This window comes from Pecten maximus, chromosome 7, assembly GCF_902652985.1.
Source record: "Pecten maximus chromosome 7, xPecMax1.1, whole genome shotgun sequence".
Lineage (NCBI taxonomy): Eukaryota > Metazoa > Mollusca > Bivalvia > Pectinida > Pectinidae > Pecten > Pecten maximus.
The window spans coordinates 4,755,309-4,770,322 of NC_047021.1; the positions used below are offsets into that span (position 1 = coordinate 4,755,309).

Here is a 15,014-nt window from a genome sequence, read left to right on the forward strand (position 1 = left end):
AACGGTTACCGGGTATTTGATTTGACATGAATAACTTGTTATTTTGTCGAATTCCGTTTTATCGTTTACCTTTTGCAAACATGACTTGGACATCAGATCGTTCTTGAAGTGACTAAGTGAAAGAAACTTTATCGTGACTGTATATCGGCAAAACTACACCAAATTACAAGTAACATAACGAAACATTACATATATATTTACATGTATTGACCAGTCTTCACACTAAACTGATGAGCGACAGAGCGAAGTTATAATGATTATATAATGTTGACAAATATTGACCAAACTTTTCACCAAAAATGATAACTCGCTTAATTCGAACACTCGGATAACTCGAAGTTTTTTCTTGGTCCCGTCGACTTCGAGTTAACGAAGTTCCACTGTAAGTCACATTGCTTTATGAAAGCATGAGGGTTCATTCTATAGGAAGCTCCCAGATTAAATCCTTCCTGCTTAAACAGATAATCCTGATATTTTTCATATATGATCTTCAGGGAGGATCATGTTAATTTAAGTCATGATATTTTTCATATTGACCTCTGACCTCATTAAAAGAAGATCAGTTGGATTACCAAACTTAACATGTTCTTTAGTACATTTGATGAATAAGAGGGAATAGAGTCAATACCATCATGTCTTCAATACTCTAGGGTTTGAACCAACACCATCATATCTTCAATACGTACTCTAAAGTTTGAGCCAACATCATCATATCTTGAATACTCTTAAGTTTGAGCCAACACCATCATATCTTCAATACTCGTAAGGTTTCTGGACCCCTCATCGGACATAGAGATAAGTCACAAAGACCATTAAATTCCATATATAGATCTGGAAGGAAAGCAGATTGGAATAAAACATGATAAGATTTTGATTTTGGGAAAATATCATGTTTGTGATTTCTACCTATCGATCTACCTGAATAAATTGTCCACACCTGATATATTTTAGTGATGACGGCTGTGAACTTTCATCCTGTTATACAAACTATACAAGGTGTTGATTGGAAATGTTTATAGCATGTTTTATTACAGATTGCCGTCGGGTATTGAGTGCACACCTGTCACAGATTGCCATCAGATATTTATAAGGACACACCTGTAACTTACCTCCCAGGTATCTATATTAATTGTGTTAATATCAGAGTGTGAAAACTTGTGGAATGACCATTTAAATGTTTCATAAGCTTAACATGACTTTAAAGCATTTGTCTTTAAATTTTGTATAACAAACTTTGTGTTATACATGCTTTAAGTTTTGTATCGTGGACTTTAACTTTGTATTGCATCCTAACTTTTTGTATGGTTATTTTCTGCTTTTCTATTCAAATCGTCCTTCATCTACTGTCCGTCGTCCATCTGTCATCTGTCCATAACCCATCCTTGTTATCACTATTTCTCGTGGGTAGGTTCCCCTTGGTCCCTAGTTGTGCTATTTGAATTTAGATTTTTGATAAGAAAAACCAAATGGCCGACAGGTGGCCATCTTGAATTTTAAGAATTTAAGTTTGTTATCCATATTTCTCGAAAAGCACTGGAGGGATATTCCTCAAACTTCACATGTAGGTTCCACTTGTTCATGTTATTAGATTAGTAATAGGAAAAATAGAAAGAAGGGAAGATCAGTCTGTCATAAAACCAATAAAGATTATTCAATGGTGAGTGTCAAGATCCATCTGGGATATTTTGGTAATTGAGGCCTTTAATTTTGTACGGTAGTCTGCAGTTTTTAGCCCACTATCATCAGATGGTGGGCTATTCAAATCGCCCTGCGTCCGTGGTCCGTGGTCCGTCCGTCCGTCCGTAAACAATTCTTGTTATCGCTATTTCTCAGAAAGTACTGAAGGGATCTTTCTCAAATTTCATATGTTGGTTCCCCTTGGTGCCTAGTTATGCATATTGCATTTTGAGACCTATCGGAAAACAACATGGCCGACAGGCAGCCATCTTGGATTTTGACAATTGAAGTTTGTTATCGCTATTTCTCAGAAAGTACAGAAGGGATCTTTCTCAAATTTCATATGTAGGTTCCCCTTGGTGCCTAGTTATGCATATCGCATTTTGAGACCAATCGGAAAACAACATGGCCGACAGCCAGCCATCTTGGATTTTGACAATTGAAGTTTGTTATCGCTATTTCTCAGGAAGTACTGAAGGGATCTTTCTCAAATTTCATATGTTGGTTCCCCTTGGTGCCTAGTTATGCATATTGCATTTTGAGACCTATCGGAAAACAACATGGCCGACAGGCAGCCATCTTGGATTTTGACAATTGAAGTTTGTTATCGCTATTTCTCAGAAAGTACTGAAGGGATCTTTCTCAAATTCCATATGTAGGTTCCCCTTGGTGCCCAGTTATGCATATTGCATTTTGAAACCTATCGGAAAACAACATGGCCGACAGGCAGCCATCTTGGATTTTGACAATTGAAGTTTGTTATCGCTATTTATCAGGAAGTACTGAAGGGATCTTTCTCAAATTTCATATGTAGGTTCCCCTTGGTGCCTAGTTATGCATATCACATTTTGAGACCAATAGCAAAACACATGGCCGACAGGCAGCCATCTTGGATTTTGACAATTGAAGTTTGTTATCACTATTTCTCAGAAAGTACAGAAGGGATCTTTCTCAAATTTCATATGTAGGTTCCCCTTGGTGCCTAGTTATGCATATCGCATTTTGAGACCAATCGGTAAACAACATGGCCGACAGGCAGCCATCTTGGATTTTGACAATTGAAGTTTGTTATCGCTATTTCTCAGAAAGTACTGAAGGGATCTTTCTCAGACTTTTTTGTAAGTTCCCCTTGGTCTGTTGTTCTGCATATTGCATCTTGGGACCAATAGGAAAACAACATGGCCGACTGGCAGTCATCTTGGATTTTGACAATTGAAGTTTGTTATCGCTATTTATCAGAAATTGCTGAAGGTATCTTTCTGAAATTTTATTATTAGGTTCCCCTCTGTGCCTAGTTATGCATATTGGATTTTGAGACCAGTCAGAAAACAACCTGGCTGACAGGCAGCCATCTTGGATTTTGACAATTGAAGTTTGTTATCGCTATAGAAGGTACTGAAGGGTTCTTTCTCAAATTTCATATGTTGGTTCCCCTTGGTCCCTGGTGTTGCATTTTGGGACCAATCCGAAAACAACATGGCCGACAGACAGCCATTATCGCTAAATCTTAAATTTTATATATAGGTTCCCCTTGTTTGAAAAGTACTAGAGGGCTGTTTCTGAATTTACACAGATTAGTAAGACTTAGGGGAAGGGAAAAGTAGAGAAAAGATCAATCTGACATGGAACCTATAAAGATCATTCAATGGTGGGCGCCAAGATCCCTCTGGGATCTCTTGTTAATTGCAGCCTTCAATTTTGTTTTACTGTCTTCATGCAGTTTTGTAATGTGACCTTCAGTTTTGTATTTTGATCTTCAATTTTGTATTGTGACCTTCAGTTTTATATTGTGACTTTCAATTTTGAATTGTGACCTTCAATTTTGTATTGTGACTTTCAATTTCGTATTGTAACCTTCAGTTTTATATTGTGACCTTCAGTTTTATATTGTGACCTTCAGTTTTATATTGTGACCTTCAGTTTTGTATTTTGACCTTCAGTTTTGTATTTTGACCTTTAGTTTTGTATTTTGACCTTTAATTTTGTATTTTGACCTTTAGTTTTGTATTTTGACCTTTAGTTTTGTATTTTGACCTCCAGTTATGTTATAATGTACTGTACAACTGTGTGTGTAAAACTCGTGTCTGTATGGCAAAGATAATGTTACCAATGTTTTATCTGTATCTGTGCACAATATTGTTTATTAGATAAACAAATAATTTTTATCATGGACATGCAGTTTATTTCTTTGATATTATTAATTGGCTTATTTTTGACCAATGTTATCAATTGCACTTGGGTATTTTGTCTCCGTGTACAAACAGACAAGGATATAAGTCGAATCATAGGATAAGTCAAATATTTTGCTGGGTCCCGTCGACTTCGACTTAATTTATCCAAGTTTTACTGTAATTTCTTATAAAATTCTTCATTGATCTTTCTCAAACTTCATAAACAATATTCAATTTGGAATGAATTGGAAAACAAAATGAGCGACAGATGGAGTTTTGGCAGCTGATGTTTGTTATTGTTATTTCCCTGTGGATCTGTATCATTAATTATGGAAATTTGTGTTGGTCTTTCCTGCCTTTTGTTGTTCATACTGAATTTAGGGACTAGTGAGATGGAGAAAAGTTGTCATATTTTGTGTGAATGCCACATGTCAATAGAACATAAAGTTAATTGGAGACAGTGATGAATTAAACATTTAGAAAAGTGTAGAAAAGTTCATACAAAACAAAAAACCCATCATTTAATTGTGAGCACCAAGATCCCTTTTGGTTCTCTTGTCTCAAACCCACATAGAACAAATAACCTAATCCTTCATTGGGAGTGGGCAACCCATCATGCAATGGTTAGCACCAAAATCCCTCTTGTATCTCTTGTCTCAGACCTACAGAGAATAGGGTTGACTATTGAGGTAAACAAATCTGTCACTATAGCGTTGTGATAGTAAAATTACTATTGTCATAGTCAAGAGACTTTAATGTGATACTATCATGATAGTTATTTTTACCTTTGAAAGATTTTTCTAAACCAGAAATAAAGCAAAGATACAAGTTAATTGAATTAAATGTATCAGAATATCACTTTTTTTTTGTTTTGTTTTGTTGGGTTTTATTTTTTTGTTTTTTTTTGTTTTTGTTTTTGTTTTTTGTTTTAATATTTACCATTTCAAAGAGTTGGGTATTGAGTTTTTTGATGTGCTGAAAGTAAAAACTAGCTGAGAACATATACAAAACTTGGATTTCTGGAGGGAAACCACAGTAAGATATTTAAGTTTTGCAGCAGATAAAATTTGGAGAATAGGAGACTTTGGACAGGCTGTATAATGTATATGCTAATTAAATTATCCAATTGATGTGTGTCTGATGTTGATGAGATGCCAGGTCCTTGTCTTTTTAATATTAGGTCTATCAAATGCTTATTTAAACATACAAATGTACAACTTTGGCATCGCATATATATATACAGAGGTGATATAACAACCCTTTATACAGAGGTGATATAACCAACCCTTTATACAGACGTATATAACAACCCTTTATACAGAGGTGATATAACAACCCGTTTATACAGAGGTGATATAACAACCCTTTATACAGAGGTGATATAACCACCCTTTATACAGAGGTGATATAACAACCCTTTATACAGAGGTGATATAACAACCCTTTATACAGAGGTGATATAACAACCCTTTATACAGAGGTGATATAACAACCCTTTATACAGAGGTGATATAACAACCCTTTATACAGAGGTGATATAACCAACCCTTTATACAGAGGTGATATAACAACCCTTTATACAGAGGTGATATAACAACCCGTTTATACAGAGGTGATATAACAACCCTTTATACAGAGGTGATATAACAACCCTTTATACAGAGGTGATATAACAACCCTTTATACAGAGGTGATATAACAACCCCTTTATACAGAGGTGATATAACCAACCCTTTATACAGAGGTGATATAACCAACCCTTTATACAGAGGTGATATAACAACCCTTTATACAGAGGTGATATAACAACCCTTTATACAGAGGTGATATAACAACCCTTTATACAGAGGTGATATAACAACCATTTATACAGAGGTAATATAACAACCCTTTATACAGAGGTTATATAACAACCCTTTATACAGAGGTTATATAACAACCCTTTATACAGAAGTGATATAACAACCCTTTATACAGAAGTGATATAACAACCCTTTATACAGAAGTGATATAACAACCCTTTATACAAAAGTGATATAACCAACCCTTTATACAGAAGTGATATAACAACCCTTTATACAGAGGTGATATAACAACCCCTTTATACAGAGGTGATATAACCAACCCTTTATACAGAGGTGATATAACCAACCCTTTATACAGAGGTGATATAACCAACCCTTTATACAGAGGTGATATAACAATCCTTTATACAGAGGTGATATAAAAATCCTTTATACAGAGGTGATATAACCAACCCTTTATACAGAGGTGATATAACAATCCTTTATACAGAGGTGATATAAAAATCCTTTATACAGAGGTGATATAACCAACCCTTTATACAGAGGTGATATAACAATCCTTTATACAGAGGTGATATAAAAATCCTTTATACAGAGGTAATATAACAACCCTTTATACAGAGGTTATATAACAACCCTTTATACAGAGGTAATATAACAACCCTTTATACAGAGGTTATATAACCAAGCCTTTATACAGAGGTAATATAACCAATCCTTTATACAGAGGTGATATAACAACCCTTTATACAGAGGTTATATAACAACCCTTTATACAGAGGTAATATAACAACCCTTTATACAGAGGTGATATAACAACCCTTTATACAGAGGTGATATAACAACCCCTTATACAGAGGTGATATAACAACCCTTTATACAGAGGTGATATAACAACCCTTTATACAGAGGTGATATAACAACCCTTTATACAGAGGTGATATAACAACCCTTTATACAGAGGTGATATAACAACCCTTATACAGAGGTGATATAACAACCCTTTATACAGAGGTGATATAACAACCCTTTATACAGAGGTGATATAACAACCCTTTATACAGAGGTAATATAACAACCCTTTATACAGAGGTGATATAACAACCCTTTATACAGAGGTTATATAACAACCCTTTATACAGAGGTAATATAACAAATCCTTTATACAGAGGTGATATAACCAACCCTTTATACAGAGGTGGTATAACAACCCTTTATACAGAGGTAATATAACAACCCTTTATACAGAGGTAATATAACCAACCCTTTATACAGAGGTAATATAACAACCCTTTATACAGAGGTAATATAACTACCCTTTATACAGAGGTGATATAACCAACCCTTTATACAGAGGTGATATAACAACCCTTTATACAGAAGTGATATAACTACCCTTTATACAGAGGTAATATAACCAACCCTTTATACAGAGGTGATATAACAACCCTTTATACAGAAGTGATATAACAACCCTTTATACAGAAGTGATATAACTACCCTTTATACAGAGGTAATATAACAACCCTTTATACAGAAGTGATATAACAACCCTTTATACAGAAGTGATATAACTACCCTTTATACAGAGGTGATATAACCAACCCTTTATACAGAGGTTATATAACCAACCCTTTATACAGAGGTGATATAACAACCCTTTATATAGAGGTGATAAAACAACCCTTTATACAGAGGTAATATAACAACCCTTTATACAGAGGTGATATAACAACCCTTTATACAGAGGTGATATAACAACCCTTTCTACAGAGGTTATACATACACCTGATTTTATTTTTGGATTTTTGTAAGCACACTGTGTGTACAAACTGTCATATTCCTGTTTGTACCAGCTAATACTTGATAATTTAGGTTCCTAACACCAGTTACACCTGTTGTTTCACTTGTTTAATTAAATCAATTGTATATAGCATTTGTCTTGACATTTTCCAGAACGACTTGTCCAGTGTTAATTTTTTTATTTTGGTATGCTTTAAGCTGTGATAATTGCATTCACATTGTGAACGCCAGCTGACATCTGCTACTTAAAGGTAACAGGCAGCCATCTTGGATTTTGACAGTTGAAGTTTATTGCTATTTTTTGAGAAGTACTAGAAGGATTTTTCTGAAACATGATGTGTATACATGTTTGCCTCTTTTTCAGCAATGAAACCTTCTTTACATGGCGTAGAAAAAGTCTATCTCAATCACACCACCATATTTCCACTATTTAATTAAGTGGCAGCTGGTGATATACATGCAACAAGGCGAACATTTATAACAAAATTAACATGACTAAAATCAAGCGATCCATCTTAGAATAATTCATGTAACTTCAGATGATGGGTGCCAATATCCCTCTGGAGTTTTAAAATGAGCAATGAGGTTGTGGAATCTATAACGAAACTAAAGGATCTGATATGTTGCCTTTGGCATTTTAGGATGAAATTACTACTATCTTTTTAAATAATTATTTGACAAATACATTCATTTAAGTAAAATTTCTTCAATAGTTTAAAGTAGAAGCAGAAGTGTTAATAGGTTTTTGATAAAGCTGTTTGTCTTCAACCCTGTAGGAAAGTTTCTGGAGTGTGTCATCAGATCATAATGCAGCACTTTTAGGAACCAAGGTGACCTTGTTTGAGTACACAATCATTTGTTCTTGGTACCCAGATATACCCTATTATAGACAGTGAATCCTTGGTACTCAGATATACCCTATTATAGCCAGTGGATCCTTGGTACTCAGATATACCCTATTATAGACAGTGAATCCTTGGTACCCAGATACACCCTATTATAGCCAGTGGATCCTTGGTACTCAGATATACCCTATTATAGCCAGTGGATCCTTGGTACTCAGATACACCCTATTATAGCCAGTGAATCCTTGGTACTCAGATATACCCTATTATAGACAGTGAATCCTTGGTACCCAGATATACCCTATTATAGCCAGTGGATCCTTGGTACCCAGATATACCCTTTGATAGCCAGTGAATCCCTGGTACCCAGATATACCCTATTATAGCCAGTGAATCCTTGGTACCCAGATACACCCTTTTATAGCCAGTGAATCCTTGGTACCCAGATTACCCTATTATAGCCAGTGGATCCTTGGTACCCAGATATACCTTATTATAGCCAGTGAATCCCTGGTACCGAGATGTACCCTATTATAGCCAGTGGACCCTTGGTACTCAGATATACCCTTTTATAGCCAGTGGATCCTTAGTACCCAGATATACCCTATTATAGCCAGTGAATCCTTGGTACCCAGATATACCCTATTATAGCCAGTGAATCCTTGGTACCCAGATATACCCTATTATAGCCAGTGGATCCTTGGTACCCAGATATACCCTATTATAGCCAGTGAATCCTTGGTACTCAGATATACCCTATTATAGCCAGTGAATCCTTGGTACTCAGATGTACCCTATTATAGCCAGTGAATCCCTGGTACCCAGATATACCCTATTATAGCCAGTGATTCCTTGGTACCCAGATATACCCTATTATAGCCAGTGAATCCTTGGTACCCAGATATACCCTATTATAGCCAGTGAATCCTTGGTACCCAGATATACCCTATTATAGCCAGTGGATCCTTGGTACCCAGATATACCCTATTATAGCCAGTGAATCCTTGGTACTCATATATACCCTATTATAGCCAGTGCACCCTTGGTACCCAGATGTACCCTTTTATAGCCAGTGAATTCTTGGTACCCAGATATACCCTATTATAGCCAGTGAATCCTTGGTACTCAGATATACCCTATTATAGCCAGTGGATCCTTGGTACCCAGATATACCCTATTATAGCCAGTGAATCCTTGGTACCCAGATATACCCTATTATAGCCAGTGGACCCTTGGTACTCAGATATACCCTTTTACAGCCATGTTTACCATTATCAGACAGTTACAGCCATGTTTATCATTATCAGACAGTTACAGCCATGTTTACCATTATCTGACCAGTTACAGCCATGTTTATCATTATCATACCAGTAACAGCCATGTTTATCATTATCAGACTGTTACAGCCATGTTTATCATTACCATACCAGTAACAGCCATGTTTATCATTACCATACCAGTTACAGCCATGTTTACCATTATCTGACCAGTTACAGCCATGTTTACCATTATCAGACCAGTTACAGCCATGTTTATCATTATCAGACTGTTACAGCCATGTTTATCATTATCAGACAGTAACAGCCATGTTTATCATTACCATACCAGTAACAGCCATGTTCACATTATCAGACTGTGAATAACAGCCATGTTTATCATTATCAGACAGTTACAGCCATTTTTATCATTATCAGACCAGTTACAGCCATGTTTATCATTACCATACCAGTTACAGCCATGCTTATCATTATCAGACCAGTTACAGCCATGTTTATCATTATCAGACAGTTACAGCCATTTTTATCATTATCAGACCAGTTACAGCCATGTTTATCATTACCATACCAGTTACAGCCATGTTTATCATTATCAGACCAGTTACAGCCATGTTTATCATTATCAGACAGTTACAGCCATGTTTATCATTATCAGACCAGTTACAGCCATGTTTATCATTACCATACCAGTTACAGCCATGTTTATCATTATCAGACCAGTTACAGCCATGTTTATCATTATCAGACAGTTACAGCCATGTTTATCATTATCATACCAGTTACAGCCATGTTTATCATTATCATACCAGTTACAGCCATGTTTATCATTATCATACCAGTTACAGCCATGTTTATCATTACCATACCAGTTACAGCCATGTTAATCATTACCATACCAGTTACAGCCATGTTTATCATTACCATACCAGTTACAGCCATGTTTATCATTATCAGACAGTTACAGCCATGTTTATCATTATCATACCAGTTACAGCCATGTTTATCATTACCATACCAGTAACAGCCGTGTTTATCATTACCATACCAGTTACAGCCATGTTTATCATTATCAGACAGTTACAGCCATGTTTATCATTACCATACCAGTTACAGCCATGTTTATCATTACCATACCAGTTACAGCCATGTTTATCATTATCAGACAGTTACAGCCATGTTTACCATTATCAGACAGTTACAGCCATGTTTATCATTATCAGACCAGTAACAGCCATGTTTATCATTATCATACCAGTTACAGCCATGTTTATCATTACCATACCAGTTACAGCCATGTTTATCATTATCAGACCAGTAACAGCCATGTTTATCATTACCATACCAGTTACAGCCATGTTTATCATTATTATACCAGTTACAGCCATGTTTATAATAACCATACCAGTAACAGCCATGTTTATCATTACCATACCAGTTACAGCCATGTTTATCATTATCAGACCAGTAACAGCCATTTTTATCATTACCATACCAGTTACAGCCATGTTTATCATTATCAGACCAGTAACAGCCATTTTTATCATAACCATACCAGTTACAGCCATGTTTATCATTATCATACCAGTTACAGCCATGTTTATCATTACCATACCAGTGACAGCCATGTTTATCATTACCATACCAGTTACAGCCATGTTTATCATAATCCGACCAGTTACAGCCATGTTTATCATGACCATACCAGTTACAGCCATGTTTATCATTATCAGACACTTACAGCCATGTTTATCATTACCATACCAGTTACAGCCATGTTTATCATTACCATACCAGTAACAGCCGTGTTTATCATTACCATACCAGTGACAGTCATGTTTATCATTATTAGACCAGTTACAGCCATGTTTATCATTACCATACCAGTTACAGCCATGTTTATCATTATCAGACAGTTACAGCCATGTTTATCATTACCATACCAGTTACAGCCATGTTTATCATTATCAGACAGTTACAGCCATGTTTATCATTATCATACCAGTTACAGCCATGTTTATCATTACCATACCAGTTACAGCCATGTTTATCATAATCATACCAGTTACAGCCATGTTTATCATTACCATACCAGTTACAGCCATGTTTATCATTATCAGACCAGTTACAGCCGTGTTTATCATTATCAGACAGTTACAGCCATGTTTATCATTACCATACCAGTTACAGCCATGTTTATCATTACCATACCAGTAACAGCCGTGTTTATCATTACCATACCAGTTACAGCCATGTTTATCATTATCAGACCAGTTACAGCCATGTTTATCATTATCAGACCAGTTACAGCCACGTTTATCATTATCAGACAGTTACAGCCATGTTTATCATTACCATACCAGTTACAGCCATGTTTATCATTATCATACCAGTTACAGCCATGTTTATCATTATCAGACAGTTACAGCCATGTTTATCATTATCAGACCAGTTACAGCCATGTTTATCATTACCATACCAGTTACAGCCATGTTTATCATTACCATACCAGTTACAGCCATGTTTATCATTATCAGACAGTTACAGCCATGTTTATCATTACCATACCAGTTACAGCCATGTTTATCATTATCATACCAGTTACAGCCATGTTTATCATTATCAGACCAGTTACAGCCATGTTTATCATTATCAGACAGTTACAGCCATGTTTATCATTACCATACCAGTTACAGCCATGTTTATCATTATCAGACCAGTTACAGCCATTTTTATCATTATCAGACCAGTTACAGCCATGGTTGCCAGGATCAGACAGTTACAGCCATGTTTATCATTACCATACCAGTTACAGCCATGTTTATCATTATCATACCAGTTACAGCCATGTTTATCAGTTACCATACCAGTAACAGCCGTGTTTATCATTACCATACCAGTTACACCATGTTTATTATTATCAGACAGTTACAGCCATGTTTATCATTATCAGACAGTTACAGCCATGTTTATCATTACCATACCAGTTACAGCCATGTTTATCATTATCAGACCAGTTACAGCAATTTTTATCATTATCAGACCAGTTACAGCCATTTTTATCATTATCAGACCAGTTACAGCCATGGTTGCCAGGATCAGACAGTTACAGCCATGCGTGTAAATAAAGGCAGCTTGACATCATCATTGCCATTTAATCATCAGACCAATAATGTCACTGTGAAAACCGATTAAAGATATGAGGTCTTCAAGGAGTGCTCAGCTGTAAGGACAAATTAGATCATTAGTAAGAAAATTGAACATTTAACCTTAAGTCCACTGTTGATCTGCAATATTGCTAATTGGCCAAACTGTTGTGATGAACTTGAGTGATAAGAAGGAAATAGTGATGTTTCTGGTGTAATGTAGGTCCTCTGTGTCCTAACAATGGTATCCCCTGTGACTTTGAGTTTCTGACATTGGTATCCCCTGTGACCTTGAGTTTCTGACAATGGTATCCCCTGTGACCTTGAGTTCCTGACAATGGTATCACCTGTGACTTTGAGTTTCTGACAATGATATCACCTGTGACTTTGAGTTTCTGACAATGATATCACCTGTGACTTTGAGTTCCTGACAATGGTATCCACTGTGACCTTGAGTTTCTGACAATGGTATCCCCTGTGACCTTGAGTTTCTGACAATGGTATCACCTGTGACTTTGAGTTTCTGACAATGGTATCCCCTGTGACCTTGAGTTCCTGACAATGGTATCACCTGTGACTTTGAGTTTCTGACAATGGTATCACCTGTGACTTTGAGTTTCTGACAATGGTATCCCCTGTGACCTTGAATTTCTGACAATGGTATCACCTGTGACTTTGAGTTTCTGACAATGGTATCACCTGTGACTTTGAGTTTCTGACAATGGTATCCCCTGTGACCTTGAATTTCTGACAATGGTATCACCTGTGACTTTGACTTTCTGACAGTGGTATCCCCTGTGACCTTGAATTTCTGACAATGGTATCCCCTGTGACCTTGAGTTCCTGACAATGGTATCACCTGTGACCTTGAGTTCCTGACAATGGTATCCCCTGTGACCTTGAGATCCTGACAATGGTATCCCCTGTGACTTTGAGTTTCTGACAATGGTATCCCCTGTGACCTTGAGTTTCTGACAATGGTATCACCTGTGACCTTGAGATCCTGACAATGGTATCCCCTGTGACTTTGAGTTTCTGACAATGGTATCCCCTGTGACTTTGAGTTTCTGACAATGGTATCACCTGTGACTTTGAGTTTCTGACAATGATATCACCTGTGACTTTGAGTTCCTGACAATGGTATCCCCTGTGACCTTGAGTTTCTGACAATGGTATCCCCTGTGACCTTGAGTTTCTGACAATGGTATCACCTGTGACTTTGAGTTTCTGACAATGGTATCCCCTGTGACCTTGAGTTCCTGACAATGGTATCACCTGTGACTTTGAGTTTCTGACAATGGTATCACCTGTGACTTTGAGTTTCTGACAATGGTATCCCCTGTGACCTTGAATTTCTGACAATGGTATCACCTGTGACTTTGACTTTCTGACAGTGGTATCCCCTGTGACCTTGAATTTCTGACAATGGTATCACCTGTGACCTTGAGTTCCTGACAATGGTATCACCTGTGACCTTGAGTTCCTGACAATGGTATCCCCTGTGACCTTGAGATCCTGACAATGGTATCCCCTGTGACTTTGAGTTTCTGACAATGGTATCCCCTGTGACTTTGAATTTCTGACAATGGAATCCCCTGTGACCTTTAGTTCCTGACAATGGTATCACCTGTGACCTTGGGTTCCTGACAATGGTATCACCTGTGACCTTAAGATCCTGACAATGGTATCACCTGTGACCTTGAGATCCTGACAATGGTATCCCCTGTGCCAGGCCAGTAGTATACTGGAGTGAAGGGCTGATACTAGGCCAGTAGTATACTGGAGTGAAGGGCTGATACAAGGCCAGTAGTATACTGGAGTGAAGGACTGATACTAGGCCAGTAGTATACTGGAGTGAAGGGCTGATACTAGGCCAGTAGTATACTGGAGTGAAGGACTGATACTAGGCCAGTAGTATACTGGAGTGAAGGGCTGATACTAGGCCAGTAGTATACTGGAGTGAAGGACTGATACTAGGCCAGTAGTATACTGGAATGAAGGGCTGATACTAGGCCAGTAGTGTACTGGAGTGAGTGATACTAGGCCATAGTACTGGAGTGAGGCTGATACTAGGCCAGTAGTGTACTGGAGTGAAGGGCTGATACTAGGCCAGTAGTGTACTGGAGTGAAGGACTGATACTAGGCCAGTAGTATACTGGAGTGAAGGACTGATACTAGGCCAGTAGTATACTGGAGTGAAGGGCTTATACTAGGCCAGTAGTATACTGGAGTGAAGGACTGATACTAGGCCAGTAGTATACTGGAGTGAAGGACTGATACTAGGCCAGTAGTA

At 37.1% G+C, this 15,014-nt stretch overlaps 1 protein-coding gene and 1 long non-coding RNA gene across 2 annotated transcripts in view; both read left to right on the plus strand.

Moving 5' to 3' along the window:
• Window positions 1-1,140, plus strand: part of LOC117331404 — a 95,549-nt gene extending 94,409 nt beyond the window's left edge. Inside the window, exon 3 of the long non-coding RNA XR_004533532.1 lies at window positions 1,035-1,140. This is a non-coding gene — a long non-coding RNA (uncharacterized LOC117331404). The remainder of the gene's footprint in view (window positions 1-1,034) is intronic.
• LOC117331398 (protein MON2 homolog) overlaps window positions 1-15,014 on the plus strand; it is a 620,780-nt gene that overhangs the window by 152,262 nt on the left and 453,504 nt on the right. The gene's annotated exons all lie outside the window — the stretch shown is intronic.